Source organism: Stegodyphus dumicola, chromosome 6, assembly GCF_044657685.1.
Source record: "Stegodyphus dumicola isolate Sdum_Otavi_A_Nest chromosome 6, ASM4465768v1".
NCBI classification, from domain to species: Eukaryota; Metazoa; Arthropoda; class Arachnida; order Araneae; family Eresidae; genus Stegodyphus; species Stegodyphus dumicola.
This window is the reverse complement of record NC_140773.1, coordinates 128,190,072-128,213,896: the sequence shown is the minus strand read 5'-3', so window position 1 is coordinate 128,213,896 and position 23,825 is coordinate 128,190,072. Positions and strand designations below refer to the sequence as shown.

At 30.6% G+C, this 23,825-nt stretch overlaps 1 protein-coding gene and 2 long non-coding RNA genes across 4 annotated transcripts in view; 1 reads left to right on the top strand and 2 right to left on the bottom strand.

Annotated features, from left to right (window-relative positions):
* LOC118199694 (hemicentin-1-like) overlaps positions 1 to 23,825 on the top strand; it is a 517,385-nt gene that overhangs the window by 344,388 nt on the left and 149,172 nt on the right. The window lies entirely within an intron of this gene.
* The window catches only part of LOC146996841 (uncharacterized), a 222,646-nt gene that overhangs the window by 142,802 nt on the left and 56,019 nt on the right, over positions 1 to 23,825 (bottom strand). The gene's annotated exons all lie outside the window — the stretch shown is intronic.
* On the bottom strand, positions 14,076 to 19,242 carry LOC146996843 (uncharacterized). Its single transcript, XR_015041485.1, has 3 exons — positions 19,132 to 19,242; positions 17,003 to 17,086; positions 14,076 to 14,147 (listed from the first exon to the last, which is right to left on the bottom strand). It is a non-coding gene; the product is annotated as an uncharacterized LOC146996843 (long non-coding RNA).

Here is a 23,825-nt window from a genome sequence, read left to right as displayed (position 1 = left end):
GGTCAAATTAAAAAAAAAAAAAAAAATCCAAAAATAATAAAATCTAACTTTTAATGCGATTCCCCGGTTTTCTATACTTATGTTTGAGAAAGTTTATACTCGATATAAAAAATAAAATTATAAGAAGTTTGACTGGCTTAAACATTGAGCAGGATATTGAATTCCAAATTTTGCAATTTTGATATCATTTTCAACCTGAGGGATAATTTAATTATGGTAGAATGGTTAGAGACAATACGTTTAACAAGAATGCAGCAAAAAAATTGTATAATTAAATAGGCCGTGATGTCCATTATCAGATTTTAAAACTTTATTAAGATAATAGTGTGTTATTATTAATGAGCGCAAAAAACTGAATATATTATCTGTATTTTTACATAGTCTAGTATTTTTAAAGCAATCCCTAGGCTGACTTTTTTAAATGGAAGTATGTGATTTTATTTTTTAGCCATACACTTGTATTCCTCCATAACTGCCTGTCACATTGCTGCCATAAATTAAATTTTGATCATTGTTAGAGTTATTTACTCAAGAGAAAAGGAAAAAGTTAGAAGATAAATGAAAATTAAAGAGAATATTCAGCAGAACTTATTTTTTCTTTCCTAACAAAAAAGGAATATTTAAAATGTGCTCTATATAACGAAGAATGCGCTTGTAAAAATGCCATCAATGTGTGAAATAGAATATTCGAAAACTTATAACGATAACATACTCGGCGCGTATTCGAGAGGTTCGGGGTTCGATTCCCGGCGAAAGCATTGCACATTTTTCATGCTTCAAAAAACGAGGATATAAAAACCTATTGACTCTACAATATTTAATTTTTCTTTCAAATCAAAACAATGCAGTTCGCTTTAGTGTAATAAAGCAATTCATCTAGAACCTTGTATTGCTTCTGAATAATATGAACACCTTATTGAACCTTCCATTTAGTTTTTAAATGTTGTTGGTAATATATGATATCGTTTGATATCTTCTTCTTTTTTTTTTTTTTTTTTTTTTTGAAACATTCTCAGCAGTGTATAAATATTTCTAATAAGATTTAAAGGAAAAGGACTGTTAAAATTCCTAAACCTATGAAGCTCATTTGATGCAGCTAATTCCAAAGTTTACAAGTAACACCATGTAAAAACAATTACACTAAATGAAAGAAGTTAAATTTTACGCAAAAAAAAAAAACCTACGTAAAATACAACAAAATTTAAGAAAACTTAAGAAACAAAATCCGAATAGCACTTGAAAATACTAAATAATACTAAATAAATTTTGATAAAAAAAAAATCAAATTTGGTACGCTTAAAAAAAAAAAAAAAAAAAAAAGACTTATCAAATACAAAGAAATAATGTACGAAAACATTGAAAAAATGGTCAATTCACTTAGCCCGAGACTTCAGATAAAGCTTATCAAGGGAAAAGTACCCGAAATCTCTAACTAAGCTAATGAAGAAGGCACGTTTTGTCGAACTTAACTATTGAGACTGAAACGGTAATCCATTTATAAAATCATTAAATTAATTCATCTTTTTCTAGCTAGGTCTCAATAGTTTAGTCCCTTTTCCCGACGTGTCTTTAGTTAAAAAAAAAAAATAAATAAATAAAATAACTAACAGATCAAATTTAAAACTAATACGCGAAAAAAATATTTCATGCAGTCAAAAAATTTTTTTAATTATTAAAAAGATGTAAGAAAAACATATACAACGAAGCCTGGGACGGCAAATGTAAACCAAATTTAACAGTATAAAACCTGCAAGTATTAAATATACATCGTTTTAAGGGCGAGCGCAACCAGTACGTTTAAATGCAAGCTTTAAATACGCATTCTGTATAAATAAAATAAAATGATTTAAATATGCATCCTCCAGAGAAATTAAATTCATAATAGGAAAAGTGTTTTTACAATAGCACTTAGCAGGACAGTTATTGTGCAATAATATTTATAATTATTGCAGTAATGATGATGTTTAACAAAGACTTGCAATGTAGAACATAGTTTGCAATTACAATGGGGCACTTAATGTCACATTAATGGAGCTGATAACATGCTTAATGCATCATTCAATACAGAATAAATGGATATACATTAGTGAATTACAGTTATTCAAACAGTATTATAAAATCTTGTAAACCGGCTCGAAGTAATTATATGTGACGCAGAAACCCGAGAATCAAATGCATTACTGACATTTCTTGGAATTCTCTTTGCCTTCATAATAATTGCGTATGGTTTCAATATAAACTTACTGAGTTTGTGTATATATCGAAACAGTGCTTGTCAAAAATATTTGTAAATCATCGAGGCAATTAATGGAAAAACATTATTATATATGTAACTTTCATTTCAAAGTGATTTTTAACAAGTTAAGGAAATTAAGTTTTGCTTGTTTGCTTTTTGTTTTTATATAATTAATTTTTATATAATTACAAACTGAAATATTTACGTATTGTTTACAGAAAATGCATTGAGTTTCATGAAGAATATATTGTTTCTTAAAAAGTATTAATATGCATTTGTGTTGAAAAATATTGAAAAGCTGTTTTGATTCAGGTGCAGTTAAATATTGAGATCAGTTGTCATACCCATTTTCCATTTACATGTTATTTTAAACTTCTTGATTTCTACAAGAATTTTAGCTAAAATGCCAAGGAAGTAAACAAAATAATTATAATATCAGTAATTGTAACTTTCACCTTTTCTCCATCATACACGTGGGAAGTTATAAAATAAAAATAAGTAAATATTTTAAATTCAATTTTAATATAAAATATATTTACAAAACAGCGGTTTTACAGGCGCAAATATATAAATAATAAATATACAGGCGCAAAATTCAATAATTCAAGTGGATGTTATGTATCAATGAATCTCTTTTGCAGTTTTTAAACATGAAATTATCTTAACCGTAATGCAATTATAAATTGCTTGCTTAGTGAGTCTAGTCTCAAATGTGAACAAAAATACTGAAACTAATTTGTATAAAATCAAAAGTAATGTACCTTTTTTGTCAAATGATGACGAGAACTATATTAATTTCCTCTTTGAACTCTTTTTGATAAAATAATATATGCAGAAACATTTTATTACTTGCAGAGAAACAAAATGGATAATATTCTTTCTTTTTTATACATTAATAAACGGAGTGAGAGGGAGAAAAAAAACATTTAAAGTGTTCTCAATATTGATTTAGTAATCAAGCTGACTATTTTTCAGGAAAACATTCTTGTTTCCATTATAGATAAAATAACGCCTGCAAAATATTATTTGTGAATTTTGTTATTTTGAAACTCAAAAAGTTTTCTTTAAAATTGTCAGTGCTGTGTTATATATTAAAAGCTGTTCTTATAGCCTGCATGGGATATGATAACAGTGTTTTCATTTGGATTTATTTTATAGTATACATCTTCACTATATATTCCGAATTCCAGAATTGCATATAAATTAACTTTCGGTATTGATAGTGTTGCCCGTATGCTAAATGTAATAAATGTGATTCAAGCGAAAAGTTAGTCAATCAATAAAATGGTAACCACTAAAGCAGATCATAATCCTGTTTTTGATAAGCTTCAGTCTCTACCTCGTTAATTTGTTTCATGAAGACCTTCCTAGCCTTTTTCTTTATTATTATTATTTTTATTTTATTATTATTATTTTTTTTAACTTACTGATACGGAAACTTTAAGATGGGAAGTAGTTCTATTTGTCAAAAACTCTTCTGAGTTTAAGTGAGTTATAAAATGTTCTTATATTTTGTCACTAAAGCGACGATTCAGTTTAGGATAGCTTTTTAAATAGTAACTAGAGATTTCTTTCTTTTTTCTTACGAACATAGGTAATATGCATGTTCTGTCTTCCGATATTTTAACTTTCTATACTCGAGCTGCATACGCAGGAAACAGTCAAACTGAAGATGAGAAAATGATTTATAGTAAATTTATAAATGTTAGAATTATTTTGTTCATGTTAAAGTGGTGTATTTTATTCAGCCATGCATGTAAAATTGAGAAGTACGTTACTTTACAAAGTGATTTCTTTGCTTATTTTGAATCTAGAGCTTATATATAGGTATTTTAATTGAAGGTAACTTTATAGGCTTCTTTTATATTTTAAGCAATATGTAGCAAAAGGAAAGAACTTAGAAAGGCCTGTCGAAAGAAAAACAGCGATGCACTATATTTTTGGATATGCATATAATAAACATGTTAAGATTTTATTCAGGAAATTCATGTAATTTCATGTTAATGTTAATTTCTGTAAAATTTTTTGCAGCTTGGAAGAGCCGTACACTTTAATTTCCTAAACCTTGGACTATAATCTTACAAAAGTCAAAGAAAACTGTCATTTATCCTAATTTTAAATTATATAAAGAGAATAAAACTAATCCAACACACAAGCAAAATTAAGTTTCTTACTGATCACAATAAAAAATACATTCATTTGATAAATGACTGATTGCATTTAGCTTAATAATGCTACAAGCAAATGATTTCAGGAAGTTTTCGTGCATTTGTCATTTAATTACTGAATATGAAAGACAGAAAATTCTGAAAGATTGTTGGTCGTTAACTGAGTATGTGAAAGCATTAGAGGTCTCGCTAAGATAGGGATACCTTTGGAAGATTTCTAAAGAAAAGTGGCTCGGTTTACACTTATATGTAAAGAAAACCATGAAAGTCTTATTGAGCGAACCTGCTTAAGCCTGCCCCAAGCTTATGCAGCAACCTGTAGTCAGCTGAACCGAATCCTGTATTTATCGGAAGTTTATAACTGTCTTATCCAAATTAAATTCCAAATATTCATCTTATATCCGTTGTGGACATTTAAATTTTTAAACAATTTTCAGTTTGGAGAGATTGGCTGTATATCTTTGTCATTTTAATACCTTATTGGATTAGATTATTTTGAATAAAACTGCTGAGGCATAAAATCTAGCAACAATATTTCAAGGTTTCTCTGAGACTTTTGAGAACATTCTAAAACAAATATGCTCGTTCAAATGTTTAGAGTTATGTGTTATTAAATAATTGAATTTTGTGGAGTTCAAAACGTTCAAAAATATGCAAACGGACAAGATGAAGCGAACGGCTTCATGTAACAGCAGTTACAAAAGTAGTTAATTTTATTCTTGAAATGACGTTCAATCCACCAATAGAATTTTTTAACATTAGAGTGTACTTGCTACTACTAAAATATCTTAGAAGAATTCAAAGTTAATAAAAACGTGCAACAACAGCACAGAAATGAAAGTAAAAAGTTAGGAAAACATAATACTAAGTCTGACGTCTGCTCAGCGTAATTTAAAATTCATATGAATTTCATCAACGTGATATTTTTCTCAAAAATTTTACAAGGGGGGGATTCAATTACAGCTTCCTGACTCTGAAACGTTCTGAGAATTAACAGCGTTGAAATAATTCTATGTGTGCGTAGAATAAATTCCGTAAAAAAAGGGAAGGTAAGTTGATGTATATTTGAATAGGAAATGCAAATGCTGACAAAAATTTACGCTAACCCTCCAGGCAAAGGAAATTTTATCATTTTTTAAACGTAGTTCCTGTATCCAAGTAAGTTCTTTTTTAAATGTTTTACTGTGTTTATGTAGTGTCTCGATTTTTGTAAAGAACGGTGAGTTTAAAATGCTGGTGTAAGGTGAACGTATAAGAATATTTGAAGAAAACTTTGGCTATTTTTTCCTACGCTTTTCAAATAACTAAAGCAACATAAAAATGGAAGGGCGTGTTACTAATATTACGTAACAGCTCTTGAAAATTTAAACACATGCACAATGCTCAACTCCGTTGCCTTCAAAGTTATTAAACTACTTGCGCCAAAAATGCCCAAAGGTTCTTATGTAATTTTATTATTATTTGTTTATTCGTTTTGCTTTTCACAGTATGCTTTTGTAGCATGATTCTAGCAGCGTACCGCAGCATATGATGCTGAAACGTTTCAAGATGAAGAATGTCTTTTATTAAAATTTTAAGTACTATTTCAATAACTGGATTGATTTCATAAATTTTTAAATTTCATAATTAATTTCATTCTAATTTTGAAATAATATTCAAGGTTTTTCACATTTATTTTGAAGCATTAATTTATTAAAAATATACACCATTTTAAAATTTTTAATCCTCCGCATTCTTTTTGGTGTGATACTAGTTTTCCAACTAATTCCTAAACCAATGTTGACTGGCACGCTTCTTATTTAACAAAACCAAAGACAAAAAACTGTTTAAACACATAAATTCGATGGAATATTCTTACTATCCGTAATGTGTCATACGACTTGCAACAAGATACCGTCACCGAATTTACATTTAATATTCATTGCTTGGTGCGGAAGAATACGAAGAGACCAGAGTACAAGTTCGGTGCTTATTAACAGAAACTGCGTTGCCAAAAGGTTGAATGAACACTGAAATAATGGAAGAACAACTTGTTGACTAAATGAATATGCCGTATGATGGATGGGCACCTGTACACTTGGCTATCATATCCTTAGATCTGACGGCCAAGTGTGCAGGTGGCCATTCCCAGTGAAGTGCTGTATATTGTATATTGGACTGCATTGTGGTCATTAGGAAATATGACAGAGGAGGAGTTCTCTTGAGGGCTTGTTTTTATTCGTTAATTTTTGGTTCACAAGCTTTGCATCTAAAATCTTGAATACTGTCGATCATGGAGAAATGTTGGATAATTAGGTTTTATCGGTCTACTTTGGATAACAATGAAAACTGACTTGTTTCTCTTTTAGCAAGGTATTGTACTTATTCATAAACAAAGATGATAACTGAGTGGTTTAAGGAAATGATAGGGAATGATCTCGAAAAGCTAGCCATAAACTCTGATACTGCCTCAACTGAGCGTGCTTGAGATTAGTCGGAGCTTTAATTTACGCTAAACCAAATTGCCTAAAAACCAACAGACCTCTTCGACGTGCACATTAGGAAAGATATAAAATGTCTGAGAGTTATTTATGAAAAAAAAATCTGACTTTCAATTAACTCTGCTAAGGATGTTCGCTCACTATTTTCAATGTAATATATGTGAGCACTTTTAACATTCACCACTAAATCACTAAATAGAATCGTCAATAATATCATTGATAGTAGTGTTCTTTCTAAGACATCCACCTCGGCAGAAACTCGTAATCTTAGTGCGAACATAGTTCCCACTTTACAGAGTGTCATAAAAATGATCGGAATTCGATGTTTTTCGTAAAGATAACCAGAGTAATTTACTGCTCGACGAAATAAGATTTATATTTTGTTATCTTAAATTTAATTTTATAGGTACTTCAAACTATCTTGCATATTTCCTAAACAATTAAGCATGATTTGAATATAAATGCACAGTACATATCAGAAATCTGAAAAAACACTTATTACACAACTTTCCCAAAACTATCATGGGAAATAATTATTTACTTGATTTTAACGTCAGAATGCCGCTGGAACTTTATACCTAAATTTATGGATTTTTTAATATATTGCCTTAATTTCGAGGGCCATATTTCAAGATAAACGTATATACACTGCACGTATATCACCAGAAGTATTCTAGGCCATACATTCATGGTCTTTCCAGTCAGCAGGTTTTAAATACAGTTTAATCTTTTTAGCATGAATTCAGATAAATTCTTCCCAATATAGCCCTTTTTGTTCAATTCTTCTTGTATTACAAATCTCGATTATTGTTTCGAAAAGAAGTATTTTTTCCCACCTCTTGTGCAGTTCTTCTTGGCATATAAAGTCAATAAAGCCATTTAAATATGAAAACTAAAGGAATATTTGGATATTACATAGCATCCAGATTTGTGTATTTAAGCTTAAAGTTATTTGTCGCAGTAGAATTTGAAACGATTTTGTGCCAACATTTCATACTTCATTTTAAAATCTTCGTATGCTTGCATTAACTCACTAAAATATGAATAAACTCAAGATTACAGATACATTGTGTTTAAAACACATGTGATTCACTTTCTAGAGTCATTAGGGTTTTTTGATGCTGAAGAAGCCAAAAATGTGCAATGCCCTAGCCGAAAATCAAACCTGGACCTCTCGAATACACGCCCAGTGTGCTACCGTTACACCAAGAAGACATGCAGAAAGGAGGGGAAATTACCTTATGTTCGTTTAAAGCAAACGATATTATTTTTTGATTTCAATATTTTATTTTGGGCCAAATATTTAGAACAGAACGAAGGCATACTGCGACAAAATTAGCTTTGAATTTATGCGCTTTTAAATATTTGACATTATTTTCTTAAATTAAAATTGTTTGATTGTTTCTGTACGACACTGTATGTACTATTATTAAAATTAAGTCCTACTAATTAATAAAAATAAAAAATACTGCATATTCGTGGTTGCTATCATTCATTTATTTTCTAAACATATATATTTTATATACTTTTACCTTTTATGTAATAAATAATTTTAAAAAAGATAATATAATCAATTCCTTTTAAAATATTTATACATTTTTGAAGGTGCGGCTACTTAAAGTTTGGACAAACATTTCTTTCTTCTCTTTTCTAACAAAAACGAGTAAGAAAGCTTCCTAGTAATGAATTTTAAAGATTTTTTACATAAAAACCTTTAAAATTTAACTTAATGCAAATCATTACAAACTGAAGGATAGATTTTCGTTTTCTTTTATAAATTATGTAATAATTTTCCTCTGTCGAATAAGGCAAAAACAATTCTAGCTCCATATCCTTTTATTTTCCTGTTAAAAGCGTTATTATATAGAATGGATGCCAAGTGAAACTTTTCTGTTTAATTTTGTTTTGCCGTTTGTTGATCTATAGGCAATTTCTGAAATAGATTTCTTGATGAATATAAAAATATATAATTATTGAAAGCCAAATATTTAAATGAGAGCTAAATTTCTACATTTTTTCAAATTAAGAAAATGTGTCTAATAGAATCTTTTTCATAGAATGTATTTAATGCAAATTTATACTTTATGATGCTTTTACTAAACTGAGTTATAAAAGTCTGAAGCTTTCATTGAAGGATTTTAATGTACAAACCTGATGAAAACCCTTTATTTAAAAAAAAAAATAAATAAATAAAATTGTCAGAATTTTAGCTTTCTACCCTGGCTGCTTCTGTATTTAGTAAATAAAATCTTAAACTGTAAGTTTGCTTCCAATCTCGACTGGGTAAAATCAACCTCGGGGGGCCTTTTAATATATAAACCAATTTCAAATTTGGCTGCAGTGCGCTGAGTGACTCTAAGAGATCATATCTTTGAAGGTGCGGCTGCTTTAAGTTCAGCGAATGGAATTCTCATCAATACATTAGTTATTCTCTGTCTGTTTGACAACATTATATTGCAGAGTCTTGCATTTTAAGCTTTCTGAATTAAAATGACTTTCAGACTGGGTTTATAATGCTGTAAATCAGGAGTCTGCTACACTTTGCTATTAAGGATACATTAAAAGTTTTCGAAAGCATGTAATTTAATTTTCGGAATAAGAACAAAATTATTAATTTAACTTTATAATAACAACGTTGCAATAATAATTAAACAAAATAATTATGTTTTAAAATAAGTGCATTTATATGATATAAAATTTTAATATGATATTTATACGACATAAAAATTATGCATGTATGTAACAACTAATATCTAACATTGAGAATTAGTACGTACGTAACAGTACGTGTTTTCTGGCATTTGTTGCGAAGATTCGCATTGGTGACCGCTACTGTAAATGTTGATCCCTGCTGATCTCATATTGTGGGAAAATGTTGCTGTTCATATAAACTAGGTAAAGCATTTTTTAAATGCGTGTTATTTAGATTTAAAAACTGGCATTCTAAAAGGTTGGCTGCATCAAATTATAAAACAGGAAAGTGCTTATAAAAGACACCAAGTGTTGTTAATTAAAGAAACCGAACAATTATCATTCTATTTTCCATTAACCTTTTAAACATTTGTAAAAGGTAATCCCAATCGAGGTAAATTAATCTGGCATTGGCTTGAAAATAAATTTCAGTTTCGAGAGCGCTCCCTCTGATATAGCTGCCTCTTCTTCAGAATGGGAGAGAAAATCGCAAAGATGGAAGAAGCAACAATAAATTTATATAAAAAATCAATTGTCGGAGTGAACAGCAAGCGAAAAGATGAGCCATCGTTTCGGGAAAACAGTAGTGATACAGGGGAAAGCTAAGCTATTACAATTTTGAAGGACTGCATTAGAGTTAGTGTTATTCCATAAAGAAATTCTGTGGATGTGAATTGATCTGCCGTAGAATTTCTTTTCTCAATTTTGAATATAAGTAAATATACATTAGTTTTGTGACATAAGTGTAAAAGATACCGTGACTCATCATTCGAATAGAACATCTACTCTCGTTCACTTGATACGTGCACGAAACTGAGGGAACTGAAATATTTTTTCGTGTTAAAAGAATTTCGTGTTAAAAGTTGTCTTTTTAGCATCAAATTGCTAACAAATTGTTCAGTGTCGTCCATTTTGTTATTCATTTCGCCATTGGAATGTGCGTCTAAATAACTTCGCATACTTTTCATGATGTTCTTCATTTCGGATGACGTGGGAACAGGAGCTGCATTAGTCATTTCATTTTCGTCGTCGGAATCTGCATCAATGATATTGTTTGAGCTTTGATTTCTCCCATAATTGGGGCTGTATACGCATTATCATCAACTACTGCAACGAATTCTTCCAATAATACAGTAGGACAGTCCACTAATACAGAAACTTTCTCAAAAATTTATTAAGTGTATGATTAGTTTGAATATCCTCCTTCTAAATTTCTTTTGGCGCCAAAGAATCTGATACTTTTGAGAATTGTGCACGACGAAAATAATTTTCATTCGTCCTTGGAGTCGCTGAATTCCATACAGAGTGCAGCATATAAAGAGACAGAGACATGCAGAGTGCAACATATGAACCATACTCGCAGATTTCTACTCACACTACAATGTACTCGTCACCGACCGAAGCCAACTGATGAGAGATGAGATGTTTGTGTGACGTCCCACATAGCACAAAAACATCCTTGGGATATCCCGAGGATGTTGCTCGCGGGATATGCGCACATCCTCAGGACATCCCGGAATATCCCGCAAACCTCCTAAACACCTCCTCCCGAGTGCTTAATGTCACATCCCGGGATATCATCAGGACATCCTAACTAAGTCCCATCGACAGCGTGCGGGATGTTATTAGGATATGAACTCCTACCTACTACATCCTCAGGACATCCCACTAACCTCCTAAACACATCCCATCATATCCTAAAAACATCCTTTCTATCTCCCATCGACAGCTCATGGGATGTTATTAGGACTTAACGTCCTACTTACTACATCCTCAGGACATCCCGTAATATTCCAGTTTCCTCCTAAACTCATCCTCCTGAGTGTTTAATGTCACATCCCAGTATATCCTTAGGACATCCTATCTAGGTCCCACCGACAGCGTATGGGATGTTATCAGGATTTCAAATTTTTACTAGTTACAATATCACTTTAACCTTTAAAATACATACTCTCCACTGCTTAATACCCGGTATATATACAAAGAAACTTCCAGTGAAAATATGTGAAAGTGTCGTAATGATCTAAAACCTACTTATTTTACAGACAGTCTCAAATGCTTCTCCTAGAGTTACTCAGGAAATATCAGAAATGTTGAGAATATTTATACAACTTATTTTGTTTTTAAAACTAAATTTGTGAATATATTAAAACTGAGCAAGGAAATTAAAATGAATTATTAATACAAAATATTATAACAGAAAATTTTGCTTTTATTTTTAAGATATTAAAAATCTTTCGAACATTTTTAAACATCCAATAGCCCCCAAATTGAAGTATTCACAATTAAACTATTTTACAAAATCAGTTTCTAATTTCAGTTAATTTGTATTAAAAATTCAATAATAAAATTAGCCATTTAATAATCTTTACATAAATGAATCATCTTTCTTTAAAACATGTAAAGAAATTTTAGTGTTTTGATGAGACTGTTGGGAAATTGTTAAAAGGAATAAATTGTATTTTTAAAACTAAATCAATTCCTAGCCACAGAATAAATCAATGTTTTCGTAACATGAAAATGCTGCAGGCTGTTTCATATATTTAATATTTAGTTGTAAAAATTATGTTCTTGACATTATGTTAACAATTCTTTACATCATTCAAAAGGTAACTCAAGCTCTTCTAAAATTCTATCTTTCTACTCACACACACACACACACAAAAAAAAAAAAAAAAAAAAAAAAAATCTGAAAGGCCTCAGATTTTAGCAGTCACTTAAAAGGGCTCAAAGTTTATGAGTGCATAGATTATCAATACAGACGGGGCAGTGGAAATAGCAAAACATTTTATAAGATACTGACACCAGAAATTTAAATATCTTCTGTATATTTGAAAAGTGAAGAACTATATCATGTAATTATATAAAAATATTAAATGTTTTCAATTAGATATATGATGAATTAAATGCATTTTAAATCAATCAGATTAAAAAGTAAAAAAAAAAAAAAAAAAACATTGTTAAGAACTGTGTGTATTGCTTTTAAATAGCTTGGCTTGTTAATCAATAAGAGATTAGATTTTAATATGTTAAATTTTGCCAAATGACAAAACTTGAATGAAAAGCGAAACAAGTTTACGATTGACGACATGAAGTCACATTTTGAGACTAATAGCCCTTTTGGACTAAAAAAAAAAGTTCTGAAAATAATTTGCACTTGTGCTTATGCAAATTTCAGTACAATGAAATTTACCAGTTGAAATCAGCACCAAATTAAACTTCGTAAATTCTAGCACGTTAAAGGTTATCTCATCCAGAATTTTATTACTAACCATTCATTTCAGAGCAAAATAACACAGTAATTGCCATTTATATGACAATCAATATCGAAAATTTAAACCTGCATTTTACACAACAGAGAAAAATTCCAAAAGAAGATCTACTGTTTACCATGCAATTAAGGCATTTTATTCTGCAATCAGCTTTACCAATTATTAATACTTCTAAGTATATTCAGTTTATTCTTTCTGTTTAATATACGTTGTGTAAAATTTTCCATAAATTTATTAATTCATTTTATTTTGAGGTGAGCTGTTGTTCAATTCTCAATGTCAACGAAAATGTTTAGTTCATTTTTTATTCGGTCTCAAAAGAGAAATGAAAACACGTGGATTTATGTACGTGTTATAAATACATGTATTTATGAATCAAAATACATGAGAAATCAGAGTGAGAAAAGCACTACTACCTTAATCTGTGATTATAATATAACAAATGCAGTGAATTATAGTTAATAAATAGTGAAAATATTTATATTTCTGAAATATTTCATATATAACATTTTAAGTTTCGCATATGTGGCAATTTGAGAATTTTTTACGTATACCAATTTTTTTTAAATGTCTAAAAATTTTTGTATTTTCAAGGAAAGCTTATTCTTTCACCTTTAGTATACAAGTAATGGTGTAACCAATCCCTTAACATAAACTGTTGGACTAACTGTGACAACAAGGCTGCCCTCTGGTGAGTAGCCAGTACTTGCCTTTTACTGAAGTACTTCAGTAAAAGGCAAGGCTCCCACTAGATAGGTTGTACCAGACTGTTGCGCTGTAACTTTTCTTAAAGTTAAATGTAATGTCCGTGTGTAACTTAAACCTGTTAATAAATATTTGTTACACTATACCGGACTCTTCTATGACCCTATCTAAAATGACCCTTTTACAACGGTAATTTACCAGATAAAATTACTTATTAGGGAATACAGAAAAATATCTAACCACTTACCTTTGTGACTTCATCTGCAGAGATACTAAAAATGCAGTTCAGCTAAATCTGTTATAATAAATATTTATAATAATGCTAAATCCTGCAATAACTATTAATATGACAAATTTTGTAAACCTATTTATTTGGATGAAAAATAAACACTTTCAGAAATTTATGGCACTATATTATGATTAACAGAGGAAAAACACTTTTCAAAATTCAAAATAGTTTTTATTAATCCAATTTATGACATTTTCTTTTAATTCCTGAAAAATAATCTTAGATCCATGTAAAAAAAAAATATGTATTCTTATGTATATAAGAACTCTTGATAAACTGGATCTCTGCCATTGCCTTTCACAGCACCTAAAATAAAAAACACTCACAATTACTATATGTGAATATAATTTATAATTAAATTTAAACAAATGACTATTAGAATGCAAATTAAAGGAAGCATTTAAATTTTTTAACATTTAGTACCTATAAACAGAGTAGCAATTATTTGATTATAGTAAAATAAATATGGGGGATGCCTTTTAAAATTTTTTATGCCAGAAACTAAACTTAAACCACCAGCTGAACATATGAGGAGTTTTATCAATCAGCCATTGGTAGGTGACCTGGATACTGAATTAACATATAAAGTTGCCAAGATAAAGAGAGAAACAAAATTATGATAATCACATCTTACCTAATCATAAAACTATTTTAATGTGTAGGCAAGTCCAAAAAGAATGAGAATGAATTTATTTTGTAACACAAAGTAAAGTTATCTTGCAGGAGCAAAAAAAACTTGTCTCATGAGATTGGCAAGTAAAAAATAATTAACTGCATCTGATAACACATAAGTGGTTGTTAACCATGCGCAGAAAATAAAATCTGATCACGATACAGATTTTATTTTCTGCACAGATTAGATTTTATTCATTTTAAACTTTTGAATTTAACAGCAGAAATCTACCAAAGAAGTATATATTTTATGTTGTAACAGTAGTAAATGAAGATGTGGCTAATCTTTGCTGTATGGTACACCTTGGTTTCTGTCTGAAAAAAATCGCAAAGTGGTATTGGTTGTTCATGAAATCTGGAAGCCCATTGTGTCAAATAAGTTTTTTGGTAACCCTAATATTGATAATGTTAGCGAAAGTATTCTTGGGAGGGAAATTAAGTTTTTGTCAATAAAAAAGGGTTACTTCCGCAAATATTGTCAATGTGTTGTGATAAACTTAGTTTTGGGCTCTTTTTTTGTAATAGTAACTCTTTTGTATGGACCCGGGTTTTTGGTTATTACCATTCTTTTCAATTGCAGTGTTTGGTTTCATGTAAGTGGTATGGTCTTGTATTTTGAACTTGCTATTATTTTGGTGTGGGTATCATCATTTGAGTATGTCTGAGGTGACTAAGAGACGAAAACTTTAATTGAATTGCTTACCTGGAAGATGGAAGAGATGGTGGTGGGAAGCCTAAATATATGCATTTGAAAAAAAGGTATGTTAAAAAATGACGTTTCATTTATTTATTCGTCTCTGTGTGTTAATTTTTGTTAAAAGATTTGTTGTTTAATATTTTTATGTTAGGAAATATGTATTTTTTGTAACTTATTCTGCTCTGTTTGTGCATTTTTGGTTGTCTCTGTGTTTTAAGACAGCGGCAAATTTTTTCTGGTTAACATGATAGTTTTAACCTTCTGATTTTCTTAAAGTGAAAATAGATCGATGTGTACATGGGCAAAGTTAAGGCAGTGCACAATGCCTAGTTTGTGCAGTTCTCTCTCTCTCTCTTTTTTTTTTTTATTTTTTTAAGTTAAAATAGGTCGATGTGTACATGGACACCAAGTTTGTGCTATGTCTTTGACTTCTTATTTTGGTTTTGTGTAGTGCCCATCTTGAAATCGGTGCCGATCTTGGTATCAAAAAAGAAACAATTCGCCAAGGGTTACTGTAGAGTAAATTTTTACCAAAGATGTTCTACCATAATCACCATTTCAGTGGTTTAAACACTAGTGGAGCAGTATGCAGAGATGAAGATTTGAGTTTTGTTTACACAGCACGATGGTTTAGGCACTCCAGCTATTACGGTGAACAAGATTATAATAAACATAGCCACAACAATTGTCTATAAATATTGATGTATAACACTGTATGAACTAATAGATTTCTTATGTTAGTATATAGAGAATCCTTAATCGAAGTGAAAATGAGAAGACTGTGCATGCATTTCCTTTAATTGAAACATGGGTTTGACCATACAAATCTCAGTCTTATGGGACATGCCACACTATGCAGATAGACAGTAAATAGTGCTCATGCTGTTTTTGTTTCTTAGAGCTATGAAATAAATATACTTCTACATTTTTCTTTTCTTGTTTCACATTTGGATTACCTATCAAAAAGTAAGGAATTTTGATATTATTACAATATCTGAGTTAAAATAACATTCCAAATAACAATTATTGGTCATGTTAAGGTAATGAAAATTATAAATTAGGTTAAAAAGTAACCCTTAATGTGGCATATTTTTGAATTAAACTCTATTGACTTTAAAAACAACAAAACATCCCTCTTTATTTGGGAATTTAATAAACTAATTTTAAAGAGCTATGTATGAATTCTTTCCCTTCCATGTTATAATAACTGAAACAAAATTCCACTGATACAGTCAAAATTCCTAAATGCAAGTACATAAAATTTACTTTAGCAATTTTAAGAGATGAGACAGACTGAACACATGAATAAATTTCTATCAAAGAATAATTTATTAAATTTGGCCCGTTCCATAGTAAACTTTAACCATTAGATTACATTATTACACCATGTCATCAATTTGAAAAGCAAGTCATATGCCAGACCTTGATTGTAAAAGAAATACACAGAATAATATATAGATTATTGAAAAATGATCTGTACCAGTGTTTATAGATATGATTAAATGTAACAGAAAATTTACTGTCACAACCACATTTTTAAGTGAAATGTATAATTTTAACATTTTATAATATTTAAGATATAGCATTAAATGCAAAATTATGTGCATGGACTAAGTTAGTAAATTAAAAAAAAAAAAAAATAATAATAATAATAATTAAAGAATGAATGTCATGAAAAATTTCAAAACAAGCAGAATTTAATTTAGAAGGCTTTTAGACACTTATGATAAATAAATTTGAGACTTCTTCACCCAAAATTAAATTATAATTAACTAAAACCAGTGTGACTGACCTTCCACAAAATCCTTCAGCTGCGATTTTTTTAAGCTTGAAAACCAAATTCTTCTGGTAATAACAGCTTAACCAGTTGAAATCCCTACAGAAAGTTTGATAACACAATAATAGAATTAACAGAATAGAAAAATTAACACAAAATTATTAGAAAAATTAACACAAAATTATAGAACATCATTTAAACTTAACATTATTACAAATTTTGGTGCTTTCTGACTATCTGCAAAGCTGTGAAAATTGGCAAAATGTTTGGTTAGTTTCTGGTTCATATCTACTGCTCTGTTCACAAGTAGTAATTCAAATAAGCACTTTAATTTTAGGATGCACACACACAAAAATATATATATTGGGTCAACATTCACATATTTTTCATCCAACGGAATACTATTTGGAAATAAAGATTAAATATAAAGCATGTAAATACATGTGTGTGGTATGCATATTCATATTTTGCTGTTATTGTGTACATACTCTTGCAGTTTTAACATAAGTTGAAGCTGTGAGGGCAGATGATCAGAAAGTATCAGAATTTTTCATGTACAAGAAAAAATTGCCCTGACAATAAACAATGACAATAGTATCTCAATTGTTTAGCACTGACATTTACATAGTGCATTAGAAATATATAGTAATATATGTATAATAAAAAGATAATTGTGATAATTGCATACTATTAAATCCTTTTTTTAAATGACAAACTTATAACAATTCTTTCACATATAATTAAACAGAATTCTTTCACATGAACATCCAAAATCCATTCTTAACTAAAAAATAAATAATAAAACCATGTAAATTTCTTATGAAGCTCATCATTTCCAAAATGTCCATTTCTGAAAGTTCCCAGCATTTCTCAGTATATTATTAAATTACTAAACTAAGCATCAATGATTGTCATGTTCACTAATGTGACAATATCTTTCACACTTCTTTGTTACCACAAGTAACAAGTAAGCTTTGATAAATCTTTAACTGATACATGCTACATTTGTCTAAAATTTGTACAAATAATAAAATTAAATGAGCTTTATAATATACTCAAAGAAATAATTTTGCATGAAAATTTGTATGTTATGTAGCAGAATATTGGCCTGATTAATGATTCAGGAAATAATTCAAATTTCAGCTTGTGTTAAAATAAAAACTATAACACAAAGATAAGCAAATTTCCTTATGAACAATGCATATTAACAATATCATATACTGGCGATCACACAGTACTGATTGCTTCAATAAACATTACTGTAATGGTGTTATTTAAAAGACTAATATTTTAATTACTTTCTTAATTAAAACATTAGTCTTTTTCTCTTCCTCTTTCTAATACCAAAAGAAAACCCAGATAAGAAATATAAAAATATCAGTAAAAATAAATTATATTACTGAATGACACTTTACATTAATTACACTTATGCATATATTATTTTATTATAAATTGTTTCAAAATAAAAGAAGAGAAGGAGGAGAAACTTTATTATTGGCATTTCTAAAATAATATGAACATTAATAATTTAGTACAGTTTATTATTTCAGGCAAAAAGAATTCCCTTTTCTGGATAGCATTTATATTTCCCTCTCAACTTCAATAAAACATTACAGAAATGTATTTATGTATACTTGCATATTTGTAAATGTATGTGTGTGTGTATACATATGCACATACTTACAAACCCAGGTTCATACATTTCCGAATCCGGTCCCGATAACAGAACAGTACCCTCCAAAAAAACTTAAAACTTCCAATTCTCCATGTTTTAAAATTGAATTACAAACTAGATTAAGATAATGTTTCAACCATACGTATTTTGAACAAAACAATGCAAACTCTTATTTTTATACAATCGTTCAAACTATTTAATATAAATTTATTGCTGCAATAAAATAATAATCTGATCACACATAATATTTTGAAACAGAATGCATAAACTGAACTAAAAAGAATTCAGTCATAAACATTTGGATAGCAGGACAAATCAGATATTTGAAGACAGCCATTGAGATATACACGTAATTCACGACAGAACGGTAACAATTCATAAAGTTGTGATAACTAACACATTTAACTGTCAAAATAACATAAATCGAAAAGCAAAAAAGTAAACATACAAGTATTGCAAATGAACTTACCTTTCATGCAACAAAAAATATCCATAGAAAAAGTAAACCTCATGGCGCAGCCATCTTGGATTTCGTTTCAAATCAGACGGACGCGTGACGTTTACGGATTTGCGGAAGAATACAAGGAACTAGTAGTTTGCCGGATGCAATGTGCAATGACGCGTAAGAATATAGTTCTGCAGAACTTCCTACATTATTCCGTAATAAACAGTACTATGTCATATTTTTTTTCTTTACCTCATTAATTAATTAATAGGGAAATAGTTAAGTAAAGCTGAATTAATTTTCAATGAAATGTAAAAATTTGCATGTATGTGACGACAACCTTCTGTCCAATATATTTCTGAGAATATAAACATATTTTGGAATCTGAGAGTATTAGTAAATAAATGTATAGAATATCGCCTCTCAAACGACCACTCCTGAAAGTGATCAATAGTTCTGAGATTATAAATAAATATTGATATTAAGCATTATTTCTATAAGACGACCATCTCTATATAAGACCAAAGTTTCTAGAATCTTGGATAGTCATCAAAGAATTATTTTTACTGCGAAATTATCGCACGACTGTAATTCAATATCAATAACAGATCGCGCGATTGAAAAACATTTTCTGTCCTGTAATTAGGGGAAAAAATTTTTCCTTATGAGGTATTTCTCCCGCTTTCCTAGCGTGCCTTCGTGGTGTAATGGTTCTGCACTCTGGGCCAGTATTTCAGAGGTCCGTGGTTCGATTCCCGGCGAAGGCGGTTGCTAATATTTCATCTCTACGGCTTTCCAAAAAAATCCTAATGTCTCTACAGTGGCGCCCGAACTACAAAAGTGTTGGATGAGGTATATCCACACCTAGGATTTAGTGATTGAGTACCCTTAAAAAAAAAGTCGCCCTTTAAAAAGGCTAGTAATATAAGGTATTTCTCCCGCTTTCCTAGCGTGTATTCGTGGTGTAGTGGTTCTGCACACTGGGCCGGTATTCCAGAGGCCCGTCGTTCGATTCCCGGCGAAGCCAGTTGCTAATTTTTCATCTTTCCTGTTTCCAAAAAAATACCTAATGTCTCTATACCCAAATTTTAAAAAGAAATTCGTTTCAGAATTAAAATATATATATATATATAATTTTACCTATACTTAGTAGGATTAGTAATCTGTAAGTTATTATACATGTAATTTATACATTTTTTATAAAAAAAATATATGTTATTTAGAATTTTGCAAATATTCTAGAAAATGCTAATCCATTGAAAAAAACTTTTCCATGACTAAATAAATTTTGAAAAACGTCAGAAAAAATAGCAGTTAAAATTAATAACAAAATAACAAGAATAAATCATCAATCATATCAATATTTTTAATGTACAGCATTTAGAAACAATTTAGTAAAATACATATGAAAATTAAATAATGTGCAAGTTTCCAGATGTGCAATGTCAAAAAATTAAAACTGGTAAATTGAACAAATATCCTCAAAATGTTTGACAACGGAAGTCCTCCGGACAATGCAGAATGAATGTCCTCAGGATGTGAAATTGGTGAAGTCCTCAGGACATCTGAGAATCAACATCTTCAGGACGTCCTGTCATGTCCCGGGATATAGCGACTTAAATAAGACATCCTCAGGATGTTAAATTACGATCTCCTCAGGACATCTGATAATCAACATCCTTAGGACATCCTAAGTATGTCCCGGGATATTACGACTTAAATAGGACATCCTGAGGATGTTTTGTGCTATGGGGGGTATGTAGGAGAAGAACGTGAAAGTAACATAGATAAACAAAACTGGCCCATATGTCACAAGCTATTCTGTGTATTTCAAAGCCAAGTTAGCCTCCTTTCTAGGAAACAAGTGAAACCACTTTTCATTTCACACCCCTCTTAAATCTCGCCTAAAAGGCCGGTGTTTTCCGTATTTTGTTCATCCCAAGAATGGATATCTTTTCCTGTTAAACGATTTTTGTTTCGTGTTAAGAGAAACAAAATGCATGAAAAGGTATAATAGTTTGTCGACACCGTTGAATTATTTCGTGTTAAGCGATTTGCGTTTTCCCGTTAAACGTATTTCACTGTATATATAAAATATATCAGAAATATCAGATCTATTTAATTACGAGGAGCCTTCGCGTGCTTCCCCGTAATCAAATAAAACAAAAATAAACCAAACCAAGCTCTCTCGCTGTTGGCTTCGATTGTGTCCTCTATATACTCAAGTTCTGAATGTTGCTCAATACTATTTCTGATGTATTGTTATTCTGTGTCTTGATGTTTCTGATGTCCTGTGTCCACGATTGGATTATCGTGATTGAAAGTTCTGTGCAGAATGTGTGGAGCACTTGCAGCGTTGAGCTTTGTGCAGTTATCAATAATTAAATTTAAAGGAGGTACCCCTTTATCATGGGCTACTTTAAAGACAGCACCATACTTGTTACGTGTCTTGCTGAAGAACTTATTACATGACACCAGCTAAGCTCTGTTAATTCTCTTCTTTTATCCTGCCCTGTGTTTTTTAAAAATGATTGTTTGGGATTGTTGTTCTTGAGAACAATGGCAGCTTTGAATCCTGCGTCTAAGAGCTCTCACTTTAAGATTCAGTATTACTAATTCATTAGTTCACCAGGTCTTCAGCTGGGTGTGAGGAACTTTTTTTTTAATCACCATCTCACAGACTAACACTATGTTGCTGGTTAACACACTGTGTGTTTAGTCAAGTTCTTCTGGATTATTACTGTGTTGCGTATGCTGACTAAATGCTGCTAGTGTGATACTAAAACATCCCTGAATTTGCCCAGGGTTAGTGTATTCGGTTTTATATCGATTGTGTTATATTGCTGATTAAAATGTACAAATAACACGATGATCGCTGTACGAAGCACCTTTGCTTATTTTCCATAAATAAACTATCGAAAAGATTGTGCTTATTGCCAGTGTCAACTTTGGCCAGCCTTGAGATCGGGTAGTCCTTTGATCCTTTTGTCACTACAAAAGCTGTAAAGATTGTCCTGTGGATATTATCGTAGAGCACTTGTAATACGACTTAATTCCAGTCTCAACGACTAAGTTGGCGGCATGGGCGTTTTCCTCTTTTCTCTAGGTATCCCGTGATCTTCAGCCCGTTTTCCCAGGCTTCATGAAGACACCTTTCATTCAGGAGACCACTCTCGAGTACTTTATTCTGATTCAGTAAAAACATAAATCTGAACGAATATTCCTGAATAACGTTTTGCTTGGAAGACATTGTTCCTAAACCAAATATCTCCAGTAGGAGTCGCCAAATAAATAACAAAGACTAAACAAACTCATCTGCCATATATTTTATTAAAATATAAACCTCAAGGAAACTTTCATGCAATAAGGTTTATCTAATTCCGATTATTTCTACTAGAGAAAAACAGTTACTTACCTGCATTACATGTCTACTACAATTAATATGGTTAACAATGAAACGTTACTGAAGTCACAAGCATGAGAGTTTATTCATTGCTTTGAAACTAAATTTCTATGCTTTTGTCGCAATTACTTTTCTGTAACATTTAAAGAATTTTACGTAAAACAAAGAATTTTGATATTTTATCTTATGAGAGGAAATAAAAAATATTCGAGCTTCTTGATTTTCTGCTTAAAAATACACACCACCTACTTTAAACTACCTACAATCTACAGATTAGAATCTCGTTAAATAACGCATACAAATTCCAAACGCATACAAATTCCCAAACTTTGTTCTTCCCTTAGGCTATACTCTATCCAGCCACAGAACTTGTAACTGGAAGTGAAGATCTCCTTTCTCGAGCCTTCTTCGTCTCAGCAAATAACTCTACTTTGCTTAATTCTTTCCGATCGAGTTTGCTTGCATTAGGGGATTGCTAGGTTTGTACAGCTTCTCGTCGAGGGCTGCACAAATCTTGTGGCTGTTTGCGCAGTCGATAGAAGTTGGTGGAAGGAGGACATTCCGTCGGCTTATTTTCTTCTTTAATCATTTATTTCATTTCATATTCTACATTAATACATTTCGCATACTTAAGGGAAGAAAGGCTGCTTCATTATTTCTTTTAGCCGATGGGTATTTGCTAAGCGAACGTAAATTTCATTCATTTGGACTTCCTCAGGGCGAAACCAATTCCAAACTTAATAAAAATTATTAAGTTTGCATTAAAATATAAATTTATTTCAATCTAGAATTAGAGAAATACAATCAGCAGTTATTCATAACTTCCCAAGTACTTCAGAGAAATCTTAAAGGAAGAGGATAAGTAATACACAAATTTGTGTTAATACCCTGAAATTAAGGAATCTGGAATTGTAAAAATTAATATATAATGGAATCAGTACGATGAAAGCGGTGTAAAGGCGGATGATACATATAGATAAACGATAAAATGGGGACTAATTGATCATTTGAATTATGCTATGTATGGGAGGGCGACTGGGAGAGATACATTTACGGAGGACGTTTCAAGGCAAATGGATCATATTTACATTACATGTAAGGAAACGACGAAACCTTCTATGCAGTCAGTCCATTTGCGGGGATGTGAACCAGAATCAAATTACCAGCGTTCCGCAATTCAACCTCTAATGTGCTCAAAAATAAACTGAGAAAACATTATACATGGTGGTTAAGTAACTTATTACAAATGCCTATCAATTTTATTTTTAACACGAGAATGCTTATTGATGAAACACGTTTTAATTTGCACTTTACT